The sequence below is a fragment of the Ursus arctos genome, unplaced genomic scaffold (genome assembly GCF_023065955.2).
Source record: "Ursus arctos isolate Adak ecotype North America unplaced genomic scaffold, UrsArc2.0 scaffold_21, whole genome shotgun sequence".
NCBI classification, from domain to species: Eukaryota; Metazoa; Chordata; class Mammalia; order Carnivora; family Ursidae; genus Ursus; species Ursus arctos.
Genome location: NW_026622886.1, coordinates 39,293,365 through 39,306,751, shown reverse-complemented (window position 1 = coordinate 39,306,751; position 13,387 = coordinate 39,293,365). Strand labels below are relative to the sequence as shown.

General features: G+C 47.4%; 1 protein-coding gene across 1 annotated transcript in view; it reads left to right on the top strand.

Moving 5' to 3' along the window:
• The first annotated feature begins 5,724 nt into the window (after nucleotides 1–5,724).
• RAB3IP (RAB3A interacting protein) overlaps nucleotides 5,725–13,387 on the top strand; it is a 132,599-nt gene continuing 124,936 nt past the window's right edge. The window contains exon 1 of the mRNA XM_048217889.2: nucleotides 5,725–5,975. The gene's annotated coding sequence lies outside the window, so the exon portion shown is untranslated. The remainder of the gene's footprint in view (nucleotides 5,976–13,387) is intronic.

Sequence of the window (13,387 nt, the reverse complement as noted above, 5' to 3'; positions counted from 1 at the left end):
TGTTTAGGAGTCTTTTATCATAACTATGGACATTTTTGTGTTTGCAGGTATCTACACAATTATTTTAACCACCTGTATTCCATTATATGGAGGCATCGTAAGTGTACACAGGTCTCTAATGTCGGGCACCTGGGTGGCTTACAGTCATCCTCCTACATGCAGTGTGAGCAGTTATCCACGAATTTCCCTAGGACATGTCCTTAGATGTGTTCTTGGGTCAAATATATGCATCTTTTAAAGGCTTTTCCTTGATAGTGTTCCTCCCCACCCCACCACATCTGAACCAGTGTACATATCGTCCCAGGTAATACTTTTCCATAGTTTACAATTTGCCTTTGACAAAAGTCAAGTAGAAAAGCAGAAGAGAGAGAAGAGGAAAGCTGGCCTCTTGAGGCTTAAATAAATGACGTATTTCTCCAGTGTGTCTGTGACAGAGCAGCTCACTGCCAACCTAAGGTTTGTGCTTTTCCTCCACAGTGTCCAGCCGTAGGAAGCAGCTGTCCGGCCAGGACCGGGCCTAGTACTGACCTCGGACAGAGTCTGATTCTGGCCAGTGGAATGTAGGCCGAAGTGATACACGTCTCTTCTAGGCCTGGCTCATTTAAAACAAACCTTGCCTTCCTCCACACTCTCCCCATCTGCTTCCTGGATATCAACACCCAGGGTGACCTTAGAAGCCACCGTGTGGAAGTCACGTGTTGAAGTTGGCAGGGCCTTGGTCATCCTGGATCCCTGAATCAGTGCTAGGAACAGCACACTTCCCCGCCTCCCTGCACACACATTCCCTGCCACGGGTTGGATTTAGATAAATGAGAAATAAACCTCACTTTTGTTAAACCATCCAGATCTGGGAGTGTATCTATTACATTATCTTAATGAATAGAGCATTTGTTAAAAAATGAGGTAAGTCTAAATATACTGATATGCAAAGATATTCAGGATGAATGAACTGGGGAGGGAGGCACGTTTCAGAAGTTTTTTAGAGCCCATCTGTGAAAAAATAGGCATATATTCTTGTGCATGCATAAAAAGATCACTGAGACATAACTGATTATCTCTGGGGAATCTGTGTGAAGGTTTGGGGGTGATAGGAATCCTGACCTTTCCATCTTTCTTCAAGTACCCTCTTGTGCTGTCTGAATATTTTTTTCTTCTTTAAACTATAGACATATATTTTAAACCTATTCCAAAAGAGACAATCCATCAGCCTGCCTGCTATATGGATAGCGTGCCTGGGTTCAGGGGGAGGACTGGCATATTCTTTACCCTCCTCCAGTGCCTTTACCGCTCAATTGCTCCTAAGAGCCTGAGAGAGCAGGAGAAGAGCATTCTACGCGAATGGCTGTTCCAGAGTCTCTGGTGCTGCAGCGTCACTACCCACCTTTCTTCTCAGTCACAGCTCAAGACTGGACGTCCTCGGATTTTCTACACTTTGAATGTCAGAGGCTGTTATCTTGAGCCTTCTCCTTGCTTCCTTGATTTGTACTATAATAACTAGCGTCTCAACAAGTACTGTGCTTTGCCTCTATATTTAGCCTGGCCACTGGTGACCACAGATGGTCATGAAGCCACTGCCCTGTTGCCTGTGGAAATAACAGGAACAATGACTGCTACCTGTTATTATTTGTAACTAATCTGCTAAATACTAAGCACTGTGCCAGGTGCTTTCCATCTACCATCTCTTCTCAGAACACCTGCTAGGTACATTTTTTTAAAAAAAGATAGAGTGTAGCGAGGGGGGAGGGGCAGAGGGAAAGAGAGAGAAGCAGACTCGCCGTTGAGTTCAGAGCCCGATGCAGAGCTCGATCCCAGGACCCTGAGATCACGACCTGAGCTGAAATCAAGAGTTGGACGCTCAACCGACTGAGCCACCCAGGCACTCCTCAGATAAATATTTTTTATCCCCAATTTCCAGATGAGAAAACTGAGGCTCCAAGAGGTTTCATAATAACAGCAAATATTTATCGAGCACCCACTAAATTCTAGATGCAGGAATCCTGTGGCTAACAAGATAGCTAGGACTCTATCTTACAAAGGGTACAATTCTACCAGAGCGAGAGAGCGAGAGTGGTGGGTTCTCTTCCGGGAGTGAAGTTCCCACCAGCTGACAAACTGCCCTCACAGAACTTCCACTCGGCACTTTTTTTTTTTTAAGACTTTATTTATTTATTTGACTGCACAAGCAGGGGGAGCGGCAGGCAGAGGGACAGGGAGAAGCAGGCTCCCCGCTGGGCAGGGAGCCCAACTCAGCGCTTGATCCCAGGACCCTGGGATCAGGACCTGAGCTGAAGGCAGACACTTCACTGACTGAGCCACCCAGGTGCCCCTTCACTTGGCACTTTAATACCAGCCCCTAATATGAGCAGGTAGCTAAGGATAACCACACAGTTGAGAAAGTTCTTTTGTGTGAAAGATGGAGATGGAAATAAGCAGAATAAAAGAAATCAAAAAACAAAAACAATGGAGAGAGCAGAAGAAGATTATAACTAGCCATACTATAGTATTTTCAGACTTTGTCCTGCCGTCACTTTTCACGCCTTTGTATTGGGTTTAAAGGGAATAGAATGTCCCTTGAGAAGCACAGAGGGTCATGGATTAACCATGATTAGTGTATTGACCGACCTCGGTGGTTGTCCCTGGCCAAGGGACAGCCTGCAGATTTGATTGCATTTCATAGGCCCACGGGATGTTTATCACAAAGCCATAGGAAAGACCACATCCTCTATGGCTACAGATGTCTTTGAATATATAAAATGCATCACATGACTCCTGTGACCCCAAAGGGCTCTGTACTGGTTGATCTAAGGGGACAGGGGACAGGTAGGAGATATTCAGGGCTCAGTTCAGCCAAGAACTGCAGTTGGTGAGAAGTCTCTGAAAAGGAGTGTCAGAACAGCGGCCTGAGTGTGAGAGAGCAGCAGTTTAAAGCAGGAGATGGGGGAGACAGGCCTGCTGCTGACAATGACTGGTTCCTGGGAGGTTTCCCAAGTGCTCCGAGCTCAAGCCCCTTCATGGCCTGATCTTGAAGCTTCAGGAGAGGAGCACTGACCACTTCATCTCTGCCTTTCATCTGCTTTTCTATTCACTCTGCCCTTACCAGCCCCCACCTACCCATTTCCCACCTGTTGGTCGCAAGGCCTCCTTGTGACATCAAAGCCCCAACTCAAGACTGGGCAGGGGCTTCTGATTCCTACAGAACGAAGCCCAGACTCCTCAGCGTGGCTTACAGGACCCTATAGGATCTGGTCCTGCCCATCTCTCCAGCCTGTTGGGAGCTTCCTTCCCCTCTGCTGCCTCCTGTGGCTCATCGAATGTTCCACCCGTCCCCGCATCAGGGGGGACACCCCCCCCACCCTCCGTGCAGCCCCTCCGCCTGGGATACCCTCCCCCACCCCCACCCCTCTCCACTCTTCTCATTGGTGCCGCTGTACCGTGCATGTCCTGTCCCGACCCTTCAGACTGGGTTTCACTCCGTCTAGTGATTTTACACGGTGCTGACAGTACTTGCCTGTAAAACTTACTGATTGCCTATCTCCACGATGGGACTATAATCTCCACAAGGGCAGATCTGCGGGGATTGGCTTCCTGTTGCATCTGTCTGTCTCCACCTCCGTGCCTGGCTCTTGGTAGGTCCTCAGCAAGCAGCAATAAACGAGCTGATGCCAACTGGCCGGTGAAGTAGGCCTTGATTTCATACAGAAAATTATTTTTAAGTACTAAAGACAGCACTAAATATAGGAAAGAATACAGATGTGATTTATTATGCCCATCAGTACTGCTGTAGATTTATTATGCCCATCGGTACCTTGTATAAAAAACCTTGAGTTTTACACACACACACACACGCCTGATTGTACTTATAATGTGATATATAAATATATATAAAGTTTTACATTATAAAAGTAATTGTTGGGGCACCTGCGTAGCACAGTCAGTTAAGCATCTGACTCTTGGTTTCGGCCCAGGTGGTGATCTCAGGGTGGTGAGATTGAGCCCCTGCTTTTTCCCTCTCCCTCTGCCCCCCCAAACTAAATAAATAAAATCTTTTAAAAAAAGGTAATTGTTTCATTGAGAAAAGGGGAGTTGTGGTGGATAGTTTCAGATAAAGAATGATAAGCAATAATAAACTTACTTTTCTGACTGGTAAAGTTTTTTTCTTCCCTAAATAAAAACTACTTCTAAGGTCATAGTCTGGGGCACCTGGGTGGCTGTCAGTTAAGCGTCTGCCTTCGTCTCAGGTCATGATCTCTGGATCCTGGGATCAAGCCCTGTGTCAGGCTCCCCGCTCAGCTGGGAGTCTGCCCCTCTCTCTCTCCCTCCTTCTCTCCTCCCTGTTTGTTCTCTCTCTCTCAAATAAATACTAAAATCTTAAGCGCATAGTCCTAAAATCTATATATCTTGTGGTGCCTGGGTGGCTCAGTCAGTTAAGCGTCTGACTCTTGACTTTGGCTCAGGTCACGATCTCAGGGTCGTGAGACTGATCCCCCTTTTGGGCTCCACGCTCAGCATGGAGTCTGCTCGAGATTCTCTCTCCCTTTCCCCCTGCTCACACTCTCTATATAAGTCAAATCAAATCAAATCTGTGTATCTTGGAGTAAGTCCAAGGTTAGGCCTAGGAATAAAGGCTTCTCTTTTCCCATCACCCCCAGCACTACTAGGTCAAGGTCTTCTTACATATATATCACCCAGTGTTGTGGTAATTGTGGGAAATAGAGTGTCTTCCACACTTTTTATTACTAAGTAATACAAAGAACTAAGTCTCAGGGTCTTTGTAGTAGAGTCTTTTCCCTTAGCCCTGAAATGTTCCCTTGAAGCAAAGGGGATGTGTGTGTGTGCGCACGCATGTGTATACATGTGTGCACGTGTATTTATGTGTGTATGTATGTGGCATTTGTGTGTAGTGTGTGCATGTATGTGTATATTTGCATGTGTGCATGTGTGTGTGGTGCGCGCATTTGTGTGTGTGTGTGTCTGGTCATATGCACATGTATCTGTGTGTGTGGCGTGCATGTGTGTGGTACATATGCATGTGTACGGGTGTATGCGTGTGTGTGCAGATGCGCGTGTGTGCATGTGTTTCTGTGTGTGGCCCCTTGAAAATGTTTTCAGGCCAGCTCCTCATCTTCATGTCTCAGCTTAAGGAGCATTTCCTCAAAGAGGGTCCCCTGACCACCCTATTTAAGTGAGACTGTTTCCGCTCTACAGTTTCCCTCCCTTTTAGCTCTTAGTTTGGGTTCGTTTTCTTTATTTCTTAGTTCTCTTGCTCTCCTGCAGGCCTGTGAGGCCAGGGATGTGCCAGTTCTGGTCACTGCTGCACTCTTAGCACAGCGACAGCACCTCAGACAAAGTGGGCATTAATTTATCCCAAAATAAGTGATGAGCCACAGACCAAATTCCCTGCCTTCCCGGAGCATCTGAATGAAGGACGGGCGCATGTATTACTCGCCGTTTGATACGGGAAACTCAAATCCCTAGCAGCCAGTAACGTGACGATGTATGTTGAGCAAACGGATTTTCTCTACCCTTGATTATCACTGAGGTAAAAGGGAGTGAGTTTTGAGAAAGACTCAGGATTTACCCAGAATAGTTGACAAGACTGCACAGCGTTGGAAGAACCCGGAGAGGAGCTGACAGGTGCTTGGTAACCTGGAGGATACACGACGGTCCGCCACCTTCCCGAGGGCAGAGCTGGGGCGGAAGCGCAGAGCTTCCCCGGAAGGAGCCCGGCCCGCTCGGTGCGCAGGTGCGGCGGCGGGTTCCCACCGAGCTCCCGAGACGCTCTGTCAGGTTCCCGAGCTGCTCTCGGTGCGCAACTGCTGGAATCCGGGCCGTGGCCGCTGCTGAGCTGAGCAAAGGAAGCTTCCCAAGTGAGCAGCTCGAAACACGAGCCCTGAAGGAGCTCCTCCTCCTCACCGCGTCGAGGGCCGGCGCCAAGTGACAGGAAGTGGGACAGGCCGCCGCTTCACAGCTTGCAGGTGAGTGGAAGGACCCAGGGCGGGAACGCGGGCCTTGAGGGATTCTGCCTGGCAACCCTGAGGAGCCGGCCATGAGGGGGACACCTCTTCTGAAGCGGGCTTTCTTGAAGGCCTCGGTGACCCTCCGCCCCCCACTGTATGGGGGCGGGATTTGCTAGTGGAGCACAGATCAGGACCTTCTCCTTCCCTGGAGTGTCTCATGGCTCTGGCAGGTTTAATGCAGCCCTGTTAGGAAATCGGTCCTCCCAATTTGTCAGCCTTTGCCCGTGGTTCTTGTCTAGGGGCGATCGTGCCCTTCAAGAGACATGGGCAATGTCTGAAGACATTTGTGTTTGTCACAACTCAGGGTGCTCCTGGCGTCTGGTGGATGGAGGCCAGGGATCCCGCTCAGCATTCTGCAATGCACAGGAGAGCCCCCACAACAAAGAATTGTCTGGCCCCAAATGTCACCGGTGCCGAGGTTGGACACTGTGGGCTGTATCCTAATGCCAGCCAGCTCTCTCCAGGAAGAGCAGCGCTGTATTTGTAAAATGCATGCAGTAGCCAGTAGCCAGTATTTTAGCATCTTGACTAGAATACATTTTTTTTTCAGCCAGGGAAAGATTTTCTTTCAATTGAATAAGATGGAGTAAGATGGTATAGAAAGACCCATTGTATATACTTTCAAGAAATTCCTTGGCATTCTCCATATTCTTAGATCTTTCTGATGAGTAAAGGGCTGATAATGTGAAAGTAGCTTTGGAAATTGGAATTGCTTATAAACTTTATAAAGGACTCATGAACGCTCTTATAACTTGTTGGGATTTTTTTTTTCTTTCTTTTGTTTTTTTGCAGAGTAGGGGTCAGGGGGTGGGTGAATCTTTAATGCATTTTCCAGTAGAAACAATGCTATAAATGGTGGCATCCCAGGTTAATCTACAAGAATTGGCTTAATCCATAGAACAACAGAAGTACGGTGATGATACAGTGGTTGCATTCTTACTGACTTCTGTGTATAAGATGTGGTTTCCATGAGGAAATGGGACTCTGAGTTGCAGCTCAAGCATCAGGCCCAGTAGCCAGAGGGGCTTTCAGAGGATGGTTGATGCTACTGAATTCTGGGGCCACCTGGGGCTGGGCACATTGCTGCCTCCTGCGAACAGGATTCCATGAGCAAGGAAGAAAGGAGAGGTTCGGTGGGAAACCAGCAGTGCCTGCCATGGGCACGCCTCGTGTGTGTGGGTTGGTAGTTTAGTTTGGTGGATCTGGGGTGGAATTGTAGTTCTAGCGTTTCCTGCCTGGATGGCCTTTGAGAGGTCGCTGAATCTCTTTGAAGGTCTTTCTACATTTGTCAAATAGAGATGATAATAATGTCATGGTGAGGATTGAATGACAGTAAATGCCCAGAATGTAGTAGAAGCTTAATACAGTGTCAGCTTTCTCCTTCCCACTGTATGCTTTCTCTCTTATCAATCAATACTTGCTTGGTGCGATGGAATGTCAATATTTGCCCAAGCTCCAGCCACATCATTAAAATTCCTGCTAACTTAGAACCTCCTAGGATGGATGGAGCAACCTCACAACTTTTGCAACCAGTGAGCTCTCAAAAACCTGGTGAGTAGTGGGCAGCCACTGAACCAGGACAGTGAAGCTGATCTTGGAGACTCTGCTGTGCCTTTAGCTCATCAAGGTGTGGAGAGTTAAGGGAACATTGGCACAGCCAGAGGCTGTGACACCGTCTCTCCTTGACTGTCACCTGCCATCCCCCATACACTGCTGAGCTGACACTGGGATGGGACAGATTGAAACTGGGGATGGGCCTGATTGTCAGGATTTCTTTGATCCAAGTGAAGTTCTGCAGGCATCATCTTGGAGAAGCAGGGACTCTGGAGGAGTTTGGGAAAGACCACCAGCCACAAGTTTTTGCTGGGAGCTATCTGTGACACTTCCCTTAGGAAGTGTATTTACATGAGAGAATGACAGAAGAGCAGTTAATGTGATTTACAGGAGTAGATTCTGTGAGTAGACTGGGTGGGGGTCTGGGGACATTAGCTCTGAAGGGCCACAAACTAAACTGAAATCCCCAGAGGCCTAAGGCAAGCTATGTTTTTCTCTTTTTCTCTTGTTGGAGAGTTTCTCCCATCTATGTTTTTGTTTTTGTTTTTATTTTTAAGATTGATTGATTTAATTGTAGAGAGAGGAGAGAGAGAGAGAGAGAGAGAGAGCGAGCATGAGCAGGAGGGGCAGAGGGAGAGAGAGAGAATCTGAAGTAGCTTTCATGATGCTGGCCTTGTTCTCATGACCCTGAGATCACAACCTGAGCCAAAACCAAGAATTGCACGCCTAACCTACTGCGCCACCCAAGCGCCCCTCTCCCATCTACTTTTGGAGGGAGGACTAGCATTCGTTCAATATTGCCCGATCAAAGCTGTCTTTCAGATTGTTGGGCTCCATTCGAATCCTGCCCAGTCAGAGTCACACTGATGGGAGGAGAGGGTGCTATGGGAAAGGCCGCTATTTGGACTCCAGGCATCTGTGTTGGAATGTCTCTAATTGCTGTATGACTGTGGGCAAGTTGTTTAACTTCTTGCCCTCTCCTTTCCCTCATCTGGAGACACGAGGGTTGGACCAGGTAGTCCGTAAAGTCCCATTAAGCTTGGCAGCACAGGCTTCGCACTGCATGACTTCAATGTCCCCACACACACTGTGTCATTCAGCCAAGCAAATGCGGGTTCGTTAGAGTGGGTAAGTGGGGTGGGGACTGTGCTTGAGAAAAACGTTGATATTTTTGTTCTAGTTTAAATTCTTGGACACTAAGTAAAAATCGCAATGACCTTGACCCAGCCTTCCTTTTTTTGTCCCTTTTGCGTATCTTTGCTGTTCCCTTCTCTGAGCCTCAGCTCACTTACCTGTAAAATTGGAGTAGTCACACTCACCACACGGGGTTGTCACGAGATAATGTGCTTAAAGTATCTTGTACACTAGAAGGCACTTGAAAAACGGTTGATATTATTATCCTTTTATTATTAGTGTTATGATTAGCTATTGGGCTGGGATTATTGCAGGGAGTCCTAATGGCCAGCCCTGGGGCTGTTTCTCTCAGTTTCTGGGCCCCAGCTGGCTTCCTGATTCGGTGTTGGGTAGACCCAAAGCCCACTGAGCCAATTCTATACCCCTTTGGTCCACTATGCACTCCCCCAACTCCTCTCCCCATCATGGTGTATTAAAACAGAAATTAATCCTATGGTCTTCCATACAGATGTTTTGTTTCCATACAGCAAAAACAGCTTTGTATTGACCTTGAATGGTATTCTTTGACATGTTGGCAAGATGCTGCTGTTTGAATAGTCTTACAATGTCTGATGTCCCCCTTCCAGGGGCACAAAGCAGTATCACACCAGGTTCCCTCAGCAGGAGGAGGAGCGAGCATTTGATAAATCCTTTCATTAAATGCTTTGGATGGCGGTCCACAAGCTTGCAGAAAATGAGCCCTAAGTCAGGCAAACCAGTGAAAGTGGCTTGATGGTCATTGGCTGTACCTTGGGCAGAGCTCCTTTGTCAGAAGCACAGCCTTGGAATGAATGCCTTTCTCTAAAAATAGGGCAGTTGGAGGTGTGGCTACACCAGCAGATAGTCTTGCCGGCAGCTTCGCGACAGGCCAGCTGATAAAACTTTCTCCTCCCCGTGCCCCAGATGACTCACAGCTGTTCTCCAGACCAAAGAGCCCTGGGGATGCTGGCCCCTAGCCACATGTCAGGTGCTTTTCATCAACCACGACGTGTGAGGCAGGAGTCGGCGTAATCAGCTGGGAAGGCTTGCCAGCCCCCTAGAAAGGATTAAGGAAGGGTTGGCAGCCTGAGCTGGAAGCACATTCCAAAGCCCAGCGATCTTGTTTCACTTTACATGGACAGATTTTTTTTTTCTTTTTTACTTCTATCAAAAATCGGATTTTTCTATCATCAGAAGTTGGGAGATAGTATAGTATGGTGGTTAAAGAGGTGCACTCTGGAGCCAAACTTCCTGGGTTTGAAGCCTCGTTTTTTTTTGTTTGTTTCTTTTGTTTTTTTTTCATTAGTAAACTTTATTTTTTTAAGAGCAGTTTTATGGTCATAGAAAAATTGAACAGAAGGTACAGAGAGTTCCTCCATAACCCTGTCCCCCCACAGGCACAACCTTGCCCACTATGGACATCCCACACGTGGTGGTACACTTGTTAAAATCAGTGAGCTCACATTGACACATCATTAGTACCTTTGCAAAGTCCAGAGTCTGACTGATTCACTGCAGGTGTTGTACAGTCTATGGGTTTGGACAAATGTACAGTGATGCGTCCACTATTGTAGCATCATACAGAATAGTCTCACTGCCCTAAAAACCCTCCGTACTCTGCCTACTCATCTCTCCTTTTCCACTAACAGGGGACCACTAATCTTTTTTTTTTTTTAAATTTATTTATTTATTTTAGAGAGAGATTGTGTGCATGAGCACTGGGAGGGGCAGAGGGAGAGGAGAGAGAGAATCTCAAGCAGACCTCCCGCTGAGCACGGAGCCCAACTCGGGGCTTGATCCCAGGACCCTGAGATCAGGACCTGAGCCGATATCAAGAGTTGGATGCTTAACTGACTGAATCACCCAGGCGCTCCAGGCAGCCACTAGTCTTTTTACTGTCTCCATAGTTTTGTCTTTTCCAGAGTGTCATATAGTTGGAATCATACTCTGTAGCCTGTTCAGATTGGCTTCTCTCACCTCGTAGTATGCCCTTAAATTTCCTCTATGCCTTTTCATGGCTTGATTGCTTATTTCTCTTTAGTATCAATTAATATTCCAGTGTCTGGATGTATCTTAGTTTATCCATTCACCAATTAAAGGACGTCTTGGTTCCTTCCAAGTTTTTGTATTTATTTTTTATTTTTGGCAATTATGAATAGAGTTTTCAACTTCTTTGTGTAAATTCCAAGGAGCATGATTGCTGGATCATATGGGAAGAGAATACTTAGTTTTGTCAAAAACTGCCCAATGGCCTTCCAAAGTGGCTATGCCGTTTTGCTTTCGCACCAGCGGTGAATGAGAACTCCTGTTGCTCCACATCCTTGCCAGTATTTGGTATTGTCAGTGTTCTAGATTCTTGAAACTTTTGATCACCTGAAGCAAGTCACTAAGTCTTGGTTTCCTAGTTTGTGAAATCTGGAAAAGAGCACCTTTATTATTGGGTTGTTGTGAGGATGAAATAAAGCTACCCACATAAGGTGTGGAGGACAGGGCTGGGGTATGTAAACTCTCAATAAGTATTAGCTGTGACTTTTGGATTAGGTCGGATTTCTGTTCTCAAAAGCACTTGAGATGCTTGGGCACAGAATGATGTTTATGTTGGGGGTGGATTGCCTGTAACGAGAGTCAGCCCCGCGCTCTTTCCCACATTGAGGACTGCATGTTTGGTCTCATTCAAATGCTACTACACAGTACATACCCGCCTTGTTCTCCATTTCCAGGTGGGGAAGTTACAGCCCAGAGAGCTTGAGCTGACTCAGCTAAAGTCACCCAGCTAAGAAGCAGAGTCAGACGAGACTTCAACATGAATTCATGGGACAACAAAGTCCAACACTTAGCCCCTTGTGACACTGCCTCCCACCCAACCTGGACTCCCTGCCAACCTGCCTGCACCTTTGGCTTGGAAATTTAAATTTATGGGGTCATAGTCTTTCCAGACCACTCTCTGGTTAAGTCAGAAGTCAGGTCCACATGTGAGTATTAATTGCATCCCAAACTTGACACATCAAAACGATGATGTTGACGTTCAGGTGGACTGTTCTGCTCTTTGAGGGCTCGGCCAGCCTCCAGTGTTGGCCCACGTTTCTGCATGCTTCTCCCCGCCTCTTCATGTGGCCAGCTCCCACTCGCCCTCAGGGCTTGGCTAACACATTATTTAATGCAGTGAGACTTGTGGGTTAGGTGCCCCCTTTTGCTCTTTTAACACCCTGTCTTTTCCTCATCGTAGCTCTTGTCACCCTGTATTATACTGCTATGTCTGGCTCCCCTACTAGGCTGAGCGCCATGAATGCAGAGATGCTAGTGGTCTGGCTCGGTGTTGTATGCCCAGCCCTCAGGACAGCACTGGGCACCTAAGGTGAGATTAGTGGGTATTGGTGGAATGAATGACTGAATGACTGGGCATAAGGGGCTGATGCTGGACTGCAACACTGGGTTTGGTGGTTCTTTTTTTAGGCCCAGTCTGGAACATCAACACTGACATCCCATCTCATGCATTCACCATGGTGTTTGACTTGGGATCACCCAACTTCTAGATCTCTTCTTCCTATTGTAACAGCAAGGCGTGCAGTGAGGAATAACATGGATAGGGGTGTTTTAACACTTAAGTAGACTTTTGGGCAGTAAAGCTCTTCTCCCCAACTCATTCACTCTGCGAGTCCAAAAGGGCTTCATCCATTCTGTGGCCCCTTATATTCTTGGGAGGAGGGGGTCCCAGAATAACCTTCCTGGGGTCTCAACTGGAGATAAATCCGTTAGTACATGGTGGTTTGGCCATATTTATTAAAATGTAAACATATTGCTATATCGGTTGGTAAAGAACTATTGCCCAGAGTCTTCTGAGGATTCTCCCAATGCACCAGCTTCTCTGGCCCCTGTCCCGAGACCCCTTACCTCCCCACAATCCAGGAAATAGGGTGGTAATGCCTGGTATAACAGGAGGCTCCCAAGACCCTGTTTCAGCTCCATGGCTGGTGTCATACTTCTTCAGTCTGAGTTTTTACATAATTTGAGAATTACCCCTGGTAGAGTCCTTCCTGTGTTCTTGGGAAGTGGTCCAGGGAAGAGGGAGAAGGGAGGAGGAGCAGGAGAGGATTCAGGCAGTATGTATAGAACTGGCATTTGTATAGAACTCAGAGGATCTGGGAATTTGGACATTCCAAATAAATGATGAGTGGTCTCCAGCTGCCTTCTGTGCAGACAGTTGCTCTCCATGTTCCTTCAGGAGCCGTCTATCTGGAGAAGGTTTCTAGAACAATAGCCACCATTCATTGAACTTTTACTATGTGCTTGGTACTCAGATAACTGACCTCTCCTAACCACACTGTGGGGAATCTGAACAGTTACCCCAATTTTCCAGACGAGGAAACAGGTCTGAGAATCTCAGCAGTGCTCAGGTTGTGGAGCTGGGAAGTGGCAGAGTTGGGAGTCTGGCCAAAGATGCCATAGTCTGCAGGGACAGCACTGGAGGGGAGTATCTTCATTCTAAGTTAGAGGCACAGAGGCTTCTGGTAAGGAAGAGCCACTTTCCAGGAAACAGTGCAGAAAAGTGAAACAGATTCACGGAGGGGGCTGCCACATGGCCACGTCCCTATGGCGGCCGGAGGGAAACGTGCCAAGAATCCCAGGCCCTGGAGATGGCTGCCTGGGGGCTCCCCCGGCTCAGA